Source organism: Cavia porcellus, unplaced genomic scaffold (assembly GCF_034190915.1).
Source record: "Cavia porcellus strain 051 isolate PalLab524CR breed Dunkin Hartley unplaced genomic scaffold, mCavPor4.1 scaffold_19, whole genome shotgun sequence".
Taxonomy (NCBI): domain Eukaryota; kingdom Metazoa; phylum Chordata; class Mammalia; order Rodentia; family Caviidae; genus Cavia; species Cavia porcellus.
In genome coordinates, this window is record NW_026947502.1 from 307,782 (window position 1) to 326,727 (window position 18,946).

The window sequence follows — 18,946 nt, forward strand, 5'->3', positions numbered from 1 at the left end:
AAGTTATATTTCTGTTTTTGTTTGTTTGCGGGTATTGTTTAATTTCTTCTTCAATTTCCTCTGTGACCCACTGTTTACTCAAGAGTGTGTTATTCAGTTTCCATGTGTTTGTCAGATTTTTGTAGTATCTTCTATAATTAATTTCTCATTTCATAGCGCTATGGGATAATTTCAACCTTTTTGCATTTATTTAAACATCTTCTGTGAATTAATATATAGTATATTTTAGAGAATGACCCATGTACTGCTGAGAAGACTGTGTATTCTGTTGTTGTTGGGTGGAATATTCTGTATACGTCTATTAATTCCATTTGTTCACAGGTGTGATTCAATTCTTTCATTTCTTTGCTGATTTTCTCTCTGGTTGATCTGTCCATTGGTGTCAATGGTGTGTTAAGCTCTCCTGTTAGAATCGTGTTACTGCTAATTTCATTTTTAATTTCTGTTAGTTCTTGTTTTCTATAACTGGGTGTTCTGGAGTTTGGTGCATATATATTTAAGATAGTTATCTCTTCCTTTTGAATTTTCCCCTAACCAATATGTAGTGACCTTCTTTATCCATTCTCATCATTATTGGCATAAAGTTCACATTGTCTGCAAAGAGAATAGCCACCCCTGCTTTTTTGTGTTCCTGTGCATGAAGTATTGTTTTCCATCCTTTGACTTTTAGTCTGTGAGTATCCTTTTAGGTTAGATGGGTTTCTTGTAGACAGCATATGGTTGGATTTTGTTTCTTGATCTATTCTGCCAGTCTGTTTCTTTTAATTGGTGCATTGAGACCATTTACATTAAAGGTTATAACTGTTATATGTTGGTTTATTGTTAAATGTTATCTTTCTGCTGTTGCACCTTTATCTTTCTGCTCTGTTTAATTGTCTGCTTTGTTTAGTGGTTTTTTTCCTAAATGTATCTAGGCTGTCTTTTAGTATTCTTTACAGGGTTGGCTTGCTGATCATGAAGTTTTTCAGCTGTTCTTTGTCATGGAAATATCTTATTTCTCCATCGACTTTGAAGGACAGTTTTGCAGTATACATCAGACCAGGTTGGAAATCATTTTCCTTTAGGATCTGAAATGCATCACTCCATACTCTTCTTGACTTTATTTTTTGAGCTAAGGAGTCTGCTGTGATTCTGATAGGTTTTCCTTTATAGGAGATATGTCTTTTCTCTCTGACAGCTTTAAATATTCTATTCTTTTGTTTGATTTCTGGGATGGTCATTATTATATGTCTGGGTGTAGTTTTATTTTGGTTATGGCTATTTGGAGTTCTTATGCTTCATTGATCTTGATATCAGTTTCCAATCTCGTGTTTGGGAAATTTTCAGCTATTACTTCCCTAAATGTCCTCTTGACATCCTTTATGTTGTCCCCTTCCTTTTCACTTATCCCTATCAAACTTATGTTGTTCCTTTTTGTGTCATCTTACAGGTGTTGAATTATTATTTCCTGATTTCTTGTTGTTTTTAAAAGATCTTTCCTTTCCTGTTCACTGGCTGCAATCTTGTCTTTGAGGTCTGAGATTCTATCTTCACATTCATTGAGGCAGTTTTTACAACTTTCAATGGAGTTTTTGATTTCCTGTATATCTCTTTGCATCTGCTTTATATATTCTGTTTGTTTCTTATATTGTTCAGGGATTCTATCTTTTTGTTTAGTTCCTCCAATTTTTTAACTGTGTCTTCTTTAGATATGTTCAGTATCTCCTTCATTTCTTTTATCATTTCTTCTTTTACCTGAGAGATTATTTCTAGTTTGAATTCCTTTAAGGCTTCCCAGAGTTGCTTCTTTATTTCAGTTACTATTATTTCAGATATTTCAGGTATGTGGCATGTATTTTCTTCTATGCACATGTCTCCTAGGCTTTCCTTGGGTGGGCTGGATGCTTGAGATTGCATTTTGGTCTTTCATTTTGTCATTTCCCTATATTTTCGCGCTTCAAGTGTTGTTCCAAGTGAGGGAGAGAGGACCACCAGCTGGGACAGGGTTTTGCCCCAGGTTCCCTGGCTCAGCCAGACTCACTGTTCGTGACAGGAAGCTGAGGCCTGGCCCCCAGGCGAGGAAGAGAGTTCTGCCAGGCTGGGATGGGATTCCGTGTCTCTTCTCCACTCACTGGACCCAGGAGGGAACTGCCACCTGGCCACCAGGTGAGGAAGAGAGTTCCCCCAGACTGGGATGGGATTTCGCCCCTTGGTCCCACTCACTGGTCCCAGCAGAAAACCACAGGCTGGTCCCCATGTGAGAAAGAGAGTTCCGCCACACTGGGACGGGGTTTTGTGCCTTGTCCCCACTCACCAGCCCCGGCAGAAAACTGTGGGCTGGTCCCCAGGGGGGGGGGAAGAGAGTTCTGCCACACAGGGATGGGATTCCATGCCTTGTCCCCACTCCCCAATTCTAGCTTTTTGGCAAATCTCCATACTGATCTCCACAATGGTTACACCGGTCTCCCCTCCCACCAACAGCTCAGGAGAGTTCCTTTTTTCCCCACAGCCTCTCCAGCATTTGTTGTTTCTTGCTCCTGGCCATCCTTTCTGGAGTGAGATGAAATCTCAGTGTGTTTTTAATTTGCATTTCTTTAATAAGTAATAATGATGAACATTTTTTCATGTATTTAGTTGCCATTTGTATTTCTTCATCTGAGAATTGTGTATTCATCTCAGATGCACATTTTTGGATTGCATCCCATTCTTTTTTTTTTTTTCTTTTTCCTTTTTATTGGTACTGGGGGTTGAACTCACTGCTGCCTGCTTGCAAGGCAGACACTTATGCCGCTGAGCTAAATCCCCAGCCCCTTGCATCCCATTCTTTTTGCCAGAATTTATTGAGAAAGTTTGCATCAATGTTCATTGGGGAGATTGGCTTATCATTCTTTTTGTTTATGTCTTTCTCTGGTTTTGGTATCATAGTAATACTTGCACTTAGGAATGATTTAGAGAGGATTGCTTTTTTACAATTTCATTGAACAGTTTATGAAGTATTTGTCTCAAATCTTCTCTAAATTTCTTGTAGAAATCAACTATGAATCTTTCAGGACCTGGGATTTTATTTACTGGTATTGTGTTAGTTACATTTTCAATTTTAACAGCTGACATTGGGTTATTCAAAATTGCCATATCTTCTTGGTTGAGCTTTTGTAGTTCATATGTTTCTAGATATATGTCCATTTCCTCTGTAATTTGCATTCTATATGAAGAGAGATTTTCAGAGTAGATATTCATGATCTTTTGAATTTCCATGTGATCTATAGGAATTTCTTTATTTTTAGTCCAATTTGCATGAATTTGTGTTCTTTAGTTGCTTTTTCTTGATAAGGTTAGCTAGCGGTTTGTCAAAAATTTTATTGTCTTTAAAAACAAGCTTTTTGATTCATTAACTCTTTTTATTGTTTTTTTAGTTTCCATTGCATTGATTTCTGCTCTAATCTTTACAGTTTCCTCTCTTTCATGAGTTTTGGGTTTCACTTCCTTTTCTTTTTCAAGAAGCTTGAGATTAAGCATTATGTTATGTGCTTGTGCTCATGCTGTTTTTTTTTTTTTGCTATGACAATTCATTGCTATGGATTTCCCTCTTATGACTGCTTTCATTGTATCCCACAGGCTAAAGTTTGTGGCTTCTTCATTTTTAATGAATTGTAGGTATTGTTTTATCTCTTCTTTAATTTAATCTATAGTGCATTGGTTATTCAGAAGGTTGTTATTTAAGTTGCATGTATTTATGCAGGCTTTGAAATTTCCTTTGCCATTAATTTTCAATTTCAATGCTCTATGGTCAAGTATCATATATGGCATAATTTCAACACCTTTCTGTTTACTTACGAATCTTTTATGGGATAATGTATGGTCTATTTTGGAGAATGTACCATGTGCAGCTGAGAAGAATGTGCAATTTAATGTGGTTGTGTGGAACACTCTATAAACATCTACTAAGTCCAGGTGCTCACAGATATGATTCAGTTCTATTGTTTCTTCACTGACATCTTGTCTCCTGGATCTATCTCTATGAGGTATTAATGACCTCTGCTAAAATTGTGTTCTTATGCATTTGGTTTTTCATGCCCATTATTATTTGTCTTATATAGTTGGGTGCTCCTGTATATATATTTATAATTGTTAGTTCTTCCTCTTAAATTTTTCCACTAACTTGTATACAGTGACCTTAATTATCTCTTTTAATCATTTTAGGTCTGAACTTCACATTATCTGCAAATAGAATTCTTCCACTTGTTTTTTCTGGGTTCCTGCTGCATGGAATACTGTTTTCTATTTTTTATTTTTAATCTATGATTTTCCTTTTGGGTCAGATGTGTTTCTTGTGCACAGCGTATTGTGGAATCATGTTTCTTGATCCATTTTTTTTGATAGGTGGATTGAGGCCATTTACTTTTATGGGTATAACTGATATATACTGGCTCAACATTACCATCTTGTATTCAAGTTGTTTGCTTTCTGCTTTTTCCCTTTTTTTAATTTCTTGTCCTGCCTAGTGTTTTCTTTTTTCTGTTTTTGTTCTGAGCATTGTGGTAATTTTTATTTCTATCTAGTGTATCTTTCAATATTTTTTCTAGGGTTGGTTTGGTGGATATGAATTTCTTCATTTGTTCTTTGTCATGGAAGTATCTTGTTTCTCCATTAAATTTAAATGAAATTTGTTGAATACATAAGATTTGGTTGAAAGTTGTTTTCATTTAGGGCTTGAAATACCTCACTCCAAGAACACCTTGACTTGAGGGTTTCTGCTGAAAAGTCTGCTGGATGTAGGGAGCGGCTCAGAATGGCTGCTGCTGCCCTGCCCCTCCCACCTAAGGCCCGACATTTCCCATGATCCTCCCCTTGCCTACAGTGTGCATGACGTGAGCAACTTCCTGCTTCAGTCTACATCCCCATAATCCTCTCTTGCTTATGTCATATATCTGGATGTAATGACCTATCAGATAACACTCCATGCCCTCTTCCTGCCCCATTTGCCCACCTCCACCCTATATAAGTTGTAGTCATTTTAAGAATAAACGAGACTTGAATGGAATCCCACCTTGTCTCCATCTCTCTTCTGTCTTGCCCAGCAATTCATCCCCATCCCTTCTCCAGGCAAGGCCCTTGGACTGATCCGCAGGACGGATCAAGTGGCACCCAAACATGGGGCAGACCTGGCACAAAGGATAACAACGCAGGGCCATTCACAGGGATAAAGCGCTGGCCGGTGTGACTGTTTCGGGACTTCATTCTTGTGATCCATGCGGACGGCCACCTTACGTCTCGCCCGAATCAAGGTAGGTGAGCAGATTTAGCATGGGACAAGCACTTAGTGAGCACAAATTGTTTGTGAATGGCCTCAGGGAGGCACTCAAGATTAGAGGGATTAAGGTTAAGATAAAAGATTTGATACAGTACATTCAGTTTATACATTCAGTGTGTCCATGGTTCCCCCTAGAGGGCACCATTGATTCAAACAGGTGGAAAAGAGTAGGAGATGCTCTTAAAGACTATTATGAGGTTTTTGGCCCAAAAAAGATTCCAGTAACCACCTTTTCATATTGGATTTTAATCTCTGAGCTGCTGGCACAATGTCACGCAGATCCCCAGGTCATGGAGATGCTCACCCAGGGTGAGGCTGCCCTCCCATAATTGTACTCCACCACCACCGGGCTTATCTAAGGCACCCAGCCCTCCTGGCTCTGTGGTCCTTGATATGCCAAAGCCTTTTCAAGATGGCAACATCCCGCCACTTCCTTTTTCTGGAGGCCATGAGGGTACTCAAAATGGTGTGCACAGCCCCGATACTCAAAATGGCACCACCTCCATACTGACCCTGGTGGTGGAAAAAAAAATAGGGGCTGGAGATTTAGCTCAGTGGCATAAGTACCTGCCTTGTAATCAGGCAGTCGTGAGTTCAATCCCTGGTACAGATAAAAACAAAAAAACACCAAAAAAATGGCACTGCCACGCTCCCTCCTCTGTACCACCCTATCAACCCTGGAAATGGGAGCTTAGTCGCTGGAACAACCAAGAGGTGGTTTGGACTTGGGTAGGATCAGGAAGTCCATGGTTTGCACCCACACCCTGTTGGTTCTTTCCGGGGCTCCAATGTCCCAGACAAAGTCAATTCTACCTTTGTCCCACAGAAACAGGGGAGCAGATCATATTGTAATTCCCCGGGAGAATATTTTTGTGCTCATTGGGGCTGTGAAACAGTTGCAACAGGATGGCAACCCGCCTTCCCTGATAAACACCTTAAACTGACATTGGGGCCGCCGGGGTGCAGCCTAGATGACTACCCACCAGCCAATCAAAGTCCCTGTCAGGTTCTAAACATCACTGTCACCACTCCTGAAGACCCTGGCTGCCTGACAGGACAGACATGGAGACTTCAAGTCTATGAGTCAGGCAAAGACAGGAGAAATCTTAATCTCATAAAAAAAGGTTCCCCTACAGATTTCATCCATGCCCATAGGCCCAAATCCTGCTCTAAAGCCAAAATATAATCCAAATCCAAAATACAATCAGTCTAATACAGATCATGTTACTGCTGTTCAAAAAACCACAGTAAGTCACCCAACTATAAGCATTTCTCAAGCCCCCCCCACACACACACCAGGCAGATCATATACCTGCCCCTCAATATTCACATTCTAACCTATTCAGTTTGATTAAAGGGGCATACATGGCTTTAAATCATACCCAACCTGATCTCACCCAATCCTGTTGGTTATGCTTGGCTGATCCTCCCCCATATTATGAAGGAAAGACCCTCAATTTAACCTTTAACAGTTCTTCTAGCTCATCTGCCTATGACTGGGGCAATCACCACAAGCTGACTCTCCCTGACGTCTCAGGTAGAGGGACTTGTCTTGGGGACTCCAGCCATTCACCAGCACTGGCAGCATGACTCTGTGCCCAGCTTCATTCAGAGTTCAAGCCAAATAACTACCTCATTCCACCCCCAGGAATGTCTTGGGCCTGCAATTTCGGCCTCTCACCCTGTATAGCAACTACTGTTTTTAACAAGTCTACAGATTTTTGTGTTCTTGTACAGGTTCTTCCTCGCATAACATTCCACCCCAGAGACTACTACCTCCAGGCATCGCAGACCAGATATATATATAAGAGAGAACCCGTGACACTCACCTTAGCTGTATTACTAGGGTTAGGAGTCACAACGGAAATAGGAACAGGGACTACAGATCTAGTGTTAGGAAATCAGCATCTAGCTCAATTACAGGCAGCAGTAGATCAAGATTTTAAAAAATAGAAACATCTGTGATGGCTCTACAGCCATCCCTGATGTCTCTATCTGAGATAGTCCTACAGAATAGGAGAGAGCTAGACCTCCTATTTATGAAGGAGGGTGGCTTATGTGCTGCCCTCAAGGAAGAATGTTGTTTTTATGCCGACCACTCAGGAGTCATTAAAGAGTCCATGAATAAACTAAGGGAGCATCTCAAAGAGAGAGAAAAAGAGCGCCTCAGAGAAACCACCTTCTCCTCCATGTGGGGGGTCTCTTCCCTTACATTGCCCCTCTCTTGGGACCCCTAGCCACCTTGCTGTTACTGCTTACTGTAAGGCCTTGTATTTTTCAGAGGATCATGACTCTCATTAATAACATTAATAACAGGATTGACACATTTATGGCAAAGCCCATTCATCTCACCCAATCCTGTTGGTTATGCTTGACTGCTCCTCCCCCATATTATGAAGGAAAGACCCTCAATTTAACCTTTAACAGTTCTTCTAGCTCATCTGCCTGTGACTGGGGCAATCACCACAAGCTGACTCTCCCTGACGTGTCAGGTAGAGGGACTTGTCTTGGGGACTCCAGCCATTACCACCGGTTGGAAATGGCAGAACAACAAACTTATCAGGAAAGAACACCCACCGATGACCCACATGATACTGTGGCCCTACTGCCCTGAGGCACTGGACAGGCAGCCAGAGACAGGCAACTAGGACACATATGTTATGCCATCGACCACCTAAGACAGGCCCAGGACCAACTGCTGTCCTGCAGGCCCACAATGGGTAAAGCTCGATTGGGCTCATGTGAGGAGTCCTTGACCCAAGACAGGTGCTGTCCTCCCAGGGCCTGCCATATTCCTAAAAATATATATAATAATAAGGGAGGAGATGTAGGGAGTGGCTCAGAATGGCTGCTACTGCACTGCCCCTCACACCTGAGGGCATTTTGTGTGTCAGCCTACATTTCCCATGATCCTCCCCTTGCCTACAGTGTGCATGACGTGAGCAACTTCCCGCTTCAGCCTACATCCCCCATAATCCTCTCCTGTTATGTCATATATCCAGATGTGATGATGACCTATCAGATAACACTCCGTGCCCTCTTCCTGCCCCATTGGCCTGCCTCCACCCTATATAAGTCATAGCCATTTTAAGAATAAACAAGACTTGAATGGAATACCGCCTTGTCTCCATCTCTCTTCTCTCTTGCCCAGCCCTTCATCCCCGTCCCTTCTCCAGGTGAGGCCCACAGACTGATCTGCGGGACGGATCAGATTTTGATAGACTTTTCTTAATAGATGAAGTCTGTCTTTTCTCTAACAACTTTTAGTATTCTGTTTATATGCTGCATGTCTTGGATCTTAATTATTATATGTCTAGATGTAGATTTATGTTTATTGTGACTGTTTGGTGTTTTATATGCCTCACTCATCTGCCTATAAGAATTTCCCCCATATTTAGCAAATTTTCTGATATTACTTCTGTGAATATTTTAGGTATGTCATTTGCACTGACTCCTGCATCTTGGCTAATGCCTATTAGCTTATATAGTTTCTAAATGCATCATCTTGAAGCTGCTGGTGTCATTTCATGCTACTTTGTTACTTTTAAAAGCATTCATGATCAGTAACTGCAATCCTGTCTTCAAAGTCTGAAATTCTATACTCAGCTTCATTTTAATGGTTTGTCCAGCTATCAATAGAAAGTTTTATTTCTTGTGTGTCTCTTTGAGTTTGTTGCAAGAATTGTACTTGGTTTTTTTTAATACTGTTCATGCAAGATTTCCATCAGTTTCCATGCTCCTGTACTTTTTTACCTATTATTTTCTCTAGTTTCTCTGGGCAAATTCTTTACTAAAGTTGTTATTTCTTTCTTTATATAAGATATTGCTTCCATTATGATTTCCTCTGTAGGCTTATGGTGTTGTTTTTTGTTTAACTTAGTATCTTTTCAGAATTTCTGCTTTAATACTTTTGAATTACTCTATTTCACTGTCTTCTGTACTTCCCCCCAGTGGGCTAGGTGTTGGAGATTGCATTTTGCTTTTTCATTTTTCCATTTTCATATATTGTGGAAATATTTGGTCCTTTAATACACCTAGTGTTGACTGTTGGTAATGTGTATCTTTGAGTCCTACTGTACAGCTGATGTTTGCCCAATTGTTTGGCCCCACAATAAAGAGGAGGGCCAGGCACCTGAATTGCCCCTGCAGTGCATGTTGCATGAATCCTATATTTTTCCTAGACTGACAAACCTAGGAATACTGATGGAAATCGACCCTTAATTCCTGTTGTTATTATGTCTTCAAGTTGTTCATGGTCTCCACATATCCCGGTTTATACTGTTTGGCTCAGCTGGGCCCCTACTGTGTCTGTTGGTAACCCAAAGTTTCTCTTATTTTTCTCCAGGTTGGGTGAGTTACCCTCCTCAACCTACCATATATTCTCTATTTGGAGGAAGGATTTATCCAATCATTTGCCAAGCCCTGCTATGGTCTACATCCTGAGGGGGCTTCACTAAAACTGCTGTTAACCCACTGATGGTGGAAAATTCTATTCCTATTTTAGAGGCAAATGCCCCTCACTGGTGGAAGTGAACAGAGTTCTTCTATTTGGATAAGGGGTGACTGAATCTTCCCTTGATACTGCATGGTTAATCCACTGCAGTCCAAGGTTCTGGGGAGGAGTGTGGGAGGTGAAGATCAACAGCAATACTAGGTCCAGGAGTTGAGGTGGTCGCTGATGGCAGCTGTGGGGCTGCTGAAACATGCATTGTGGACTGTAGGTCCTGATTCCTTAGGTGGGTGGCCAGGACTGCAGGGACAGGAGAGGGGCCTAGCCCTGGTCTGGCCCCAGACACACTGCTCCCTGGAGTTTCATGGTCCAGCAAGGTGGTCTTAGGTCAGAAGCAAAATTTGAATTCTTTGTAGCTAACCCTATTATGCTGTCTCATAAATCAAGTGCTCCTAATAAAAACACATTATAATATAAGTAGAATCAAATTTAATGTGAAATGCCATGAATGCACTTTACATACTTAAATATCTGAATTAGTGAAATGACAAGGATGATTTGACAGAAATATTAAGATACAACATGTTTTCAAAATGAAAGCTACATACTATGAATATGCATTGAACAAATGAAAATAGCAGAGTAGAAAAATCTTAAATTCACAGAATCATTTCAACTTGGTTGATGTCCCTGAAGCCTGTGAGTGCTGCCTGCCAGCTGCAAAAGTTTAAAGAGAACTCTCAAATATCTTCAGCTGAAATTTTCAGCAGAGACTCACTATAATAGGGCTTGTCTCTGGCCTGAAGGTTATGGAAGAAATACAGCATGAGTGGTGCATTCCTAGTAATATTTATAGCTTCTGCAAGCATTAAAGTCACTACAACAGCAATTCCCAAGAACGGCTGCCCAATCTAAGACGGTGGGATTAGAGAGCAGCTGTGTTTAAGTTTGGCCCCTGACTGGAAGGCAACCATGCAACTGCCATGCTCCATTTTATAAGAGAGAAATGGTGAGTACAGCTTGAAAAATCCAGAGCAGGACCTGTTTTCAAAACATTTTTTTAGGGTTTAGAGGAAAGAGTGAAGAAAATATGCTACAAAGTTTCCATTGGACACCCTTTTGTATGATTATTTGGGTTTGTTAATGAAGATATGATTGAAGCAATGTATCAACATCAAAGTCTAATGGATTGATTCAGAAGAGTGCCAGGGTCCTCACCTGGTAAAATCTTCATTCTATGCTAGCATTGGGAAGGGGAGATGGTACGAGTGCTAAACCAACTCTAGGAGGTGGTAGCCTGCTTACAATATATGGTAGGAAAAGAGGTTTGCTCTGACACTCTTCCTTGTAAGTAGCTGTGTGCCTGCCATTGGCATGCAAGCCAGGAAGAGCATCAATCAGTGTCTGGTGAGATACAGCCATGTTGGATTTGAGGGCCCTGAGGAATAAAGCAACATGTCCTGCTTAGAGATAAGTGGCCCTGGTGCAAGTGAGCAGCAGGCAAGCAAGGAAGAGAACCAGGTAGAGTCTCCTGTGAGCCTACTGACATGTGAGCTGAGAATCAATAATCTCATCCGCCCCCAATTAGCAACTCAGGACAGAGGTCTCAGCATCTCTTGGGAAGGTGACAGTATACAATATAACAATATAGGTTATTTCCTTTGATCTTCTCTTTGAAGGCAAATACTGTTTTCACTGGTTTGCTTTGTTCTGATGAACTGTTTTACCCTATTCAATATTCTGTTTTGATAGTTTTTATAAAATGTTTTGGTTGCATTTTGCTACCTGATGGAATGGACAAATATTGTGAAGATAATGTGATACAATATTGTCCTTATTACTGTCACCCAGGTATCCTGCTGTGAAGTTCTATGTCAGTGACATTGCATTGTCTCAGTTGCCTTTGTTCTCTCTTGTTCTGTTGTACTTTACTACCTTGAAAATAAAAAAAATAGGCTTGCTCCCCCCACCCTGTTATACTCTTACACGTTTTGCTGTCTTTTGCCATCTTGAAGTGTTACCCTTGGAGTCAGCTGATTAGGCACTGAAACCTCCACAAACTGCGAGCTACATAAACCTTTCTAGTTTTCATTTTTGGTATTTTGTATTTTGGGTCAGCAGTGGGAGAAATTTAATTAAAACAGAGGAGAAAGCCAGTAACCCAGTGATGAAGAGAATAACCCACAGAAAGGAGAGAAGTTCCTGTTTGTGGATAGGATGGGAACCTGAGAAATTTGAACACCACTGGGACTGTTTTTGTGTAGAAATATATCCAGATAGTTGACATAAAGAAGAGATTTGAACATCGGACTCAGACACATGGAATTCCTTACTGTTTATGCATTGAAGGAGTAGGCAAGCACTCCACCTAAAGAATTTATATTAGTGTGAGGCGAACGTGATAACCACTACCGCCGCTTTGGTTTGTTTTCTCTTTTTCCTCTTAAATAAAAAAAAAATTTTAAGAATTTATATTAGAGGCTGCAGAGGTGGATATAATTTACATTCTGTATATGATGGGAATCAGACAGGTAGAAGGAGAGTAAATCATAGACAGTAGCATGACCAAAATTGTGGGAACCATCCCTTGGCCTTTTTGGCAAAACATACCAGGTCAGCTTTTCAAACTGACAAATGTCAGGGTCTTTCCATGTAAAGGGAGGCTTGTGGAGGGATGTATAGTATGATAAATAAAGCATCCTTTGAAACTAGGATTTAATAGACAGTAGCAGACTGGAGAACAGGAGATTAATTGGTGTATTTATTGGAACTACAGGATGGATAGGAAGCACTGTTTAATAGCATGGAGGTCCCATATGTGTTCTTTCAAACAGGAGGAATGTGGGTATTATAGCATACCATACCCCCTTGCCAGTATACTTCAGTTTCTGGTAGTTACCATTGCAAAAATAACCTCAAGTTTATCTAAGTTCCTATTACTATTTCCACTTATTTCTTCTTCTCAGAAATGACTGGACACTCAGATGCATGGCTGGTCACTATGGTGCACAATGGAAGAACCAACCTACAATGGACATACTACTTGTCAATGTAATTCATCTTTGAACCCATCAACGCCTCCCTCCCTTAGACTTCAGTGTCTGCCTTCTTTAGTGTGTGACCTCACTCAGGCTCACTGTTAATAATAAAGCTGTACACTCTATACAATTCTTCTCAGGTGTTGCCCCCTTCCCAGTTCCTCTTTGCCCAGGAATGTCTTTACTGACTATTAAGGCCACCAGTGTGGGCCTGAAGAATGGAGCTGGGATGTCTCTACTGGCTCTTTGAAGGGAAGTGATGCCCACAAGATTTTCTCAAAGTCCTCTTGAAAGCTTTAATGGGAGGCCACTGCTCGACACTACTGACCCACCAGATCCAAAACAGGGAAAATGGACACTGTCTGTCTCTCCATCCCATAAGATAAAACTCAGAGTGACATCCCAGTCACTTTGTCTGTGAGACAATCTTCATCACTGCTTTCAATATTTGGAAATGTTATCACTTTGCCCCTAAATATTTTCCCAAGTGTTAACCTCACTTTCTTTTTATTTGCTGTCATTTGTGGATTTACGCTCTTGTCCTCTTGAACCCTGTGTATGTTTTCCCCTTGGTATATTTCCCTTTCCATATTTCTCATCTCTCTCTTCACCATGCTCATGCAACATCCTTGTTCTTTCACTGGAATAACTTCTCTGTGTGAGTATCACCCTTTCTCCACTATGCTTATATGCTATATTTCCTTCTGGGCTGCTAACTTTTATTCTTCTTCACAATAATTTTCCCATGCTTCCTCTGTGTCATGGCTATAGTTTTAAATTTTGATGTTCTCTTCCTCATTTTTTTTTATCTTTTCCTTCCAACAAAATTTTAAATTCAGTATTTTTCTGTTTGTTTCACTTCTGGCTGTTCTCATCTCTCATTCTCTCTCTTTCTCTTGTCTTTTTTTTTTGGCTATTTTCACCTTTCCCTTCAATAGTTCTTCTTCTCTTTCTGTTTTGAATCACCACTCCTTTCTCTCTCTAGACATGCACATGAACTCACAGACACACACACATATACACATATGCTCTACTCAATACATTTTTCATGTGTTTTCATGATATAAGTTTTCCTTTCCTCCTCCTCTTTCTGTTCCTCCCCACATTCATAATTCCTGGATGATGACTTTAATTTCAGTTTGGTCTCTTTCTCTCCAATGTTCCCTTGTTCATCCATTTGCTCAATATCTGTTTTCTTCCCCTCTGGCTCTTTCCTAGTTTCCCACACACTGACAGTCCCTATGGTTCAAATGATCACCCAGACAATGAAGATTTGCCATCTTTAATATGAGTGGAGGAAGCCAGAATGCACTTCCTGTGTATCAGTAGATATGTAGCACCTCCTGTAAACCTACAAGCACAGGGGATGCCAGCGAATAACTGCCCCATCCCTGGTAAGCGACTGGCTGGTTTGGAGGATAGGCTGAGTTGATAGCATCTAAGATACAAAAAACAACAGAATGCTTGCATTGTTTGACTGTCATTCCAGGCCTGGGGCTGGTATTTTGAACATTTTTGGGAGGATAACAGTATGCGGTACAGCAAATATGGGGCATTTCCTTATGTCTTATTTTTTATATTCAAATGTTGTTCTCACTGCTTTTCTTTGTCCAACTTATTGTTCTCTTTTATTCAAAGTCTGTTCTGATTGGTATTATTCTGTTTCATTTGGTTAATTTTGTGTGTCTGATGCAATGGACATCTATTGTGAGAATAAGTAATATTATGTTAGCCGTCATGGATTTCTATTATCTTGCTTTGAAGGTCTGTACCAATTTCACCACTATGTATTGATTTGTTTTATTGAGTTTTGTTTTGTTGGCTTTTATTAATTGTAAAAAAATCATGGAGGCCATTCTGCCATTTCTCTTTTCAATGTATGTGTTAATAAACGGAGACATTTGTACAAAAACTGGAATAGTATAGTTAAATGTATAGCTACAAATGGGACTCCCCCTGTACTATTACTTTTCTCAGCAGCCTATTTCTTACGTAGGTTTTACTTTGTATAGTGAATGACTAGGCCTCATGTGTTTATCAAACAGTTTTTGCATCATGAAGATTACTGTTATGGTCATTTTTGATAGTATAAGTACTTCAATACTTACTTTTTTATGATTCATATACTACATGATATGTTATAAACTCCTAGAAAATTTAGTCACAGAAGGGTTCAGGATTGACGTACACACTGGCTTCCTTTCAGAGTATCCATGTTTCAGATTTAGTATAATTATTATTATGCTTTTTTCCTTACCTCTTTGTGTTCTTCAAATAATACACGAATGGATATGTATTTATGTTATTTCATGTATTTGAATGTTAATTATCCACAATTACATTTTTTGTGTAAGAAAGTGTATAAATGAAAATTTTGATCAGATTACTGCTTTTTCATCTAACTAATCAAGAATAACTGCTTATGAAGAAACTTTTTGAAATTAACAAATCATGCATCTCATTTTTATGATATTGTCTGCTAAGAACTATATCAAGAAACTAAAAGACTGAGATTATAAAATACTGGGATTTAACATGTGTACGAAATACAACTGCTAACATATAGAGAGGATAAACTAAGTTAATAGTGGAGATAATGTGTTTTCTATTATTTTTACCAATTAAACACTTTACATGTTATGTATCTTTTAAAAGATACTAAGATAGAAACTAGCATTTACATGAAAGCCTCTGAAGAAAACGTAGGAAGCAAATTGAATTTAGAGAGTGTTTGGAATGACATTTCTACAGCACCTTGTAAGCTAGAATTCAGGGTTGCCACAGCAACAGTCAGTGCATAAAATATGTTTCTGCCAGGCTTCACCCTCAACTAGGACATCATTGTTTTTAATGCTCTTTCTTTATTTTCAAGAAGGAAAGCAACCCCCAGTGCCAACAGACTTGAAATAATTTTGAATACAGTTAAAATTACTCCTTCAATGGACACATCATGCCTGATTCAGAATGAGATAATGTCATGATACTAAGTGAATTAAAGCAATCACAAAGGCTAAAGTCATTTAGCTTCTCCAATGTGAGAGAATATAGATAGAAAGATAGATAGATAGATAGATAGATAGATAGATAGATAGAAGATTAAAATAGATATAGATATAATTTAAAGAGTGAAATAAGTGATATTGCAAGAAAGCAAGGTAAACACTAAATTGATGAAAAAGTGATGTTTGTGGAAGGGATTGGGGTTATAAGGATAGAATCAAAGCAATCAAGATAACAATGTGTATGTCTACTAATGCCACAATTTATGAACATGCAATGTATTGATACAATTTAAAATGAAAATCAACATATCTCTGTGACTTCTCTATAGCATCTTGAATGACAGAGAAATGTCCAAATTATTATCCTATGCATCACAGAGCTCACATCCATCTCTGTTTGCACCAAGCTCCTGCAATCAGGACCAGTGAAACTGTGCAGGAACCAGTCTGCAGTCAACATGGTACAGCATGGGCTTTGGTGCATGGTCTACATTTATAGGCTGGGCTGCAGTCTCCACCTCTGTCCTGTCCACAGGCCTCAGTGCACACCTGTCTCTGCTCAGCAAGCACAGGCTCCACACAGGAGCACAGTCCCAGAACCCATTTCTCTGGCATCTCCTGCAGACTCCCACTTGCAGACAAATATAGAAAACAACCCTCTGTCTTCTTCATGCCACCAGTAAAGTGACAGGCACCTAGGGGAGGAATAGGACTAGACAAGGGATCGATGTTGACTACACTGTGCCTTCACCCCCCTATAATATAGAAATACTGTCATTACTTAGTATGAACCTAAGTTGTGCATCTAAGCATGATTCCTTAATTCAAAATATCCACACACAATTAGGAGTTTCTTGTCTACAATGAACCTCTAGCAGAGGAGTCTTCAGTGGATTTGCTAGCTTTCTCTGTACAGATGATGTCCTGGAATGAGGCAGAAGGAACGGAGCCCGGTGCCTCTAGGGACAGGTAGGAATATAAGATGGTTCCAATGGGTCCTATATTACTGGAAGAAGTTTGCCACAAAATCCTCATTAGGCAGTTGTTTAAACTTCTCTATCAATTGAGTTATAAAAAGACATAGGAAAGCACCCCAGGTGGTGCAAAGGAAGAGTAAAACAAGTGACATCATCTGAACATGAGAAAACAACTCAAAAAATTTGCTAGAAAATAAGTCTTATAAAGATGTTACCAGAGTACTGATGCAACACCTGACTGGCAAGCACGAGCTTCTGAGTTCTATCCCTGGTACCAAAAAATGTGAAAAGTGTGTGTGTGTGTGTGTGTGTGTGTATATATATATATCCATTTTATAATTCAGGCATAAAATCTTAATATCTTTTGTCATTTATTATATGAGTTCACTTTCATAAATGAATGACAATTTTCCTGAATAAAATGTTGTTCACTATGAGTTTTGTCATTCAGTCTTTCAGTATATCACCCTTTCCTGGCCTGCAAGTTTTTTTCCACTAAACACATACCATAATTGTTCAGCAGTCTTCTTGTGGATCTTTTTGTTTTTATCAATTGTAGAATTCTTCCATGAAAATTTCTCTGTTTATTAATCTTCACATTGTAAGAACTGCACATGAGGGGCTGGGGATTTAGTCAGCAGCATAAGCGCCTGCTTTCCAAGCAGGCAGTCATGAGTTCGATCCCCGGTACCAATAAAAAGGAAAAAGACAAAAAAAAAAAAAAAAGAATTGCACATGTACCAACTACTCCCTAGAAAGTATGTAATCATGTTCTGCAAACATGTACAAATAATAAACAAAAATAAAACAATAAAGAGCAAATAATGTTCTATTAAAAAACAACTGAAAAAAAGAAATTGAACAGTACTCAGTAGACACTACTCAGAGAAGAAAGTGGTCAACAGCTTTATGACAAAATGTTAAAAGTCATAAATCATTAGGAAACGCAAATTAAAACCTTGGTGAGATATTACATCACACCTGTTGGATTGGCTCTTGTGACGACTGGGATATGGCAAAACGTGAATCTTCCGACACTTTTAGGGGGAATGTACATTGTTGATATTATGGAAAATAGTATGGAGATCCCAGAAGGAATTAAAAATAAAACTATCATATACACTGTCAAGCCTGATGAGTATACAGAAATTAAATCAGTGTATAGAAGTGATAGCTACACTTTCATGATTCTTGTACCATTGTTCACAATCCTTTATATATATATATATAAACTAATTAAGTGGTCATAAATGAGTGGATGAATAAGGAAATGTAATAGAAAGATACATTGAAAACCTCTTCCATCTATCTGAGTGTGGTTAGACATGACTCTAATCCCAGCACTTGAGACATTGAGGTAGGAGGATCACCATGAGTTCAACGCCAGCCTGAGCCACTAGAAAGTTCAGTGTCAACCTTAACTACATAGTGATACTCTCTTTCAAAAACAAATGATCAATCAGACTAACAAACCAAAAAAAGAAATAACTACCCATCCTAAAAAATGATGACTCGTAATTGTGAATAATATTGATAAACAGCAAAGATTTTATATTAACACTCATTATCCAGGTACAAAGGAAGAAAAACTACATGTTCTCATATTCATGTAGCATATAAATCAGGTGACTTCAGAAAAGCAGAATGTTGGTCACCGATGACGAGGGCCAGGGTTATGCTGCACAGATAATCATCATCTCATTGTGGGTAGCTGAAAGTTCTAAAGACTTATTTTATATCATGGCAACAATAATCACTAACAGTATTGCATTCTTTACAGTGACTAAGCTTGCAGCTAACTGTTCTCTCACACACACAAACAAATGTATATAGCCTATTTGTATAATGATGTATATTAAATGATATTTAATCCTGTGTGTGTGTGTATATATATATATATATATATGTTTTAAACCAATATGTTTATGAAAGTACACATGCATATATGTTTATTTATATATCTGTTGTAATTGGGAAAAATATACAAGCTTCACTGAGTTGTCTTCACCTTTCAGGCATCAAAGTTTTCTCCTCGCACCATATGGTACTGTGCTCTAGTAGTTGCTGGGTAAGTGCTCTCCAGAGCACTCAGACTCTCAGTCTGCATGGAGATGCCCACAGAAACTTCTAGTTGTCTTTGAATTTGGACCTGAAAAGAACTTATTTGTTTTATTAGCTATTTTTTGCAG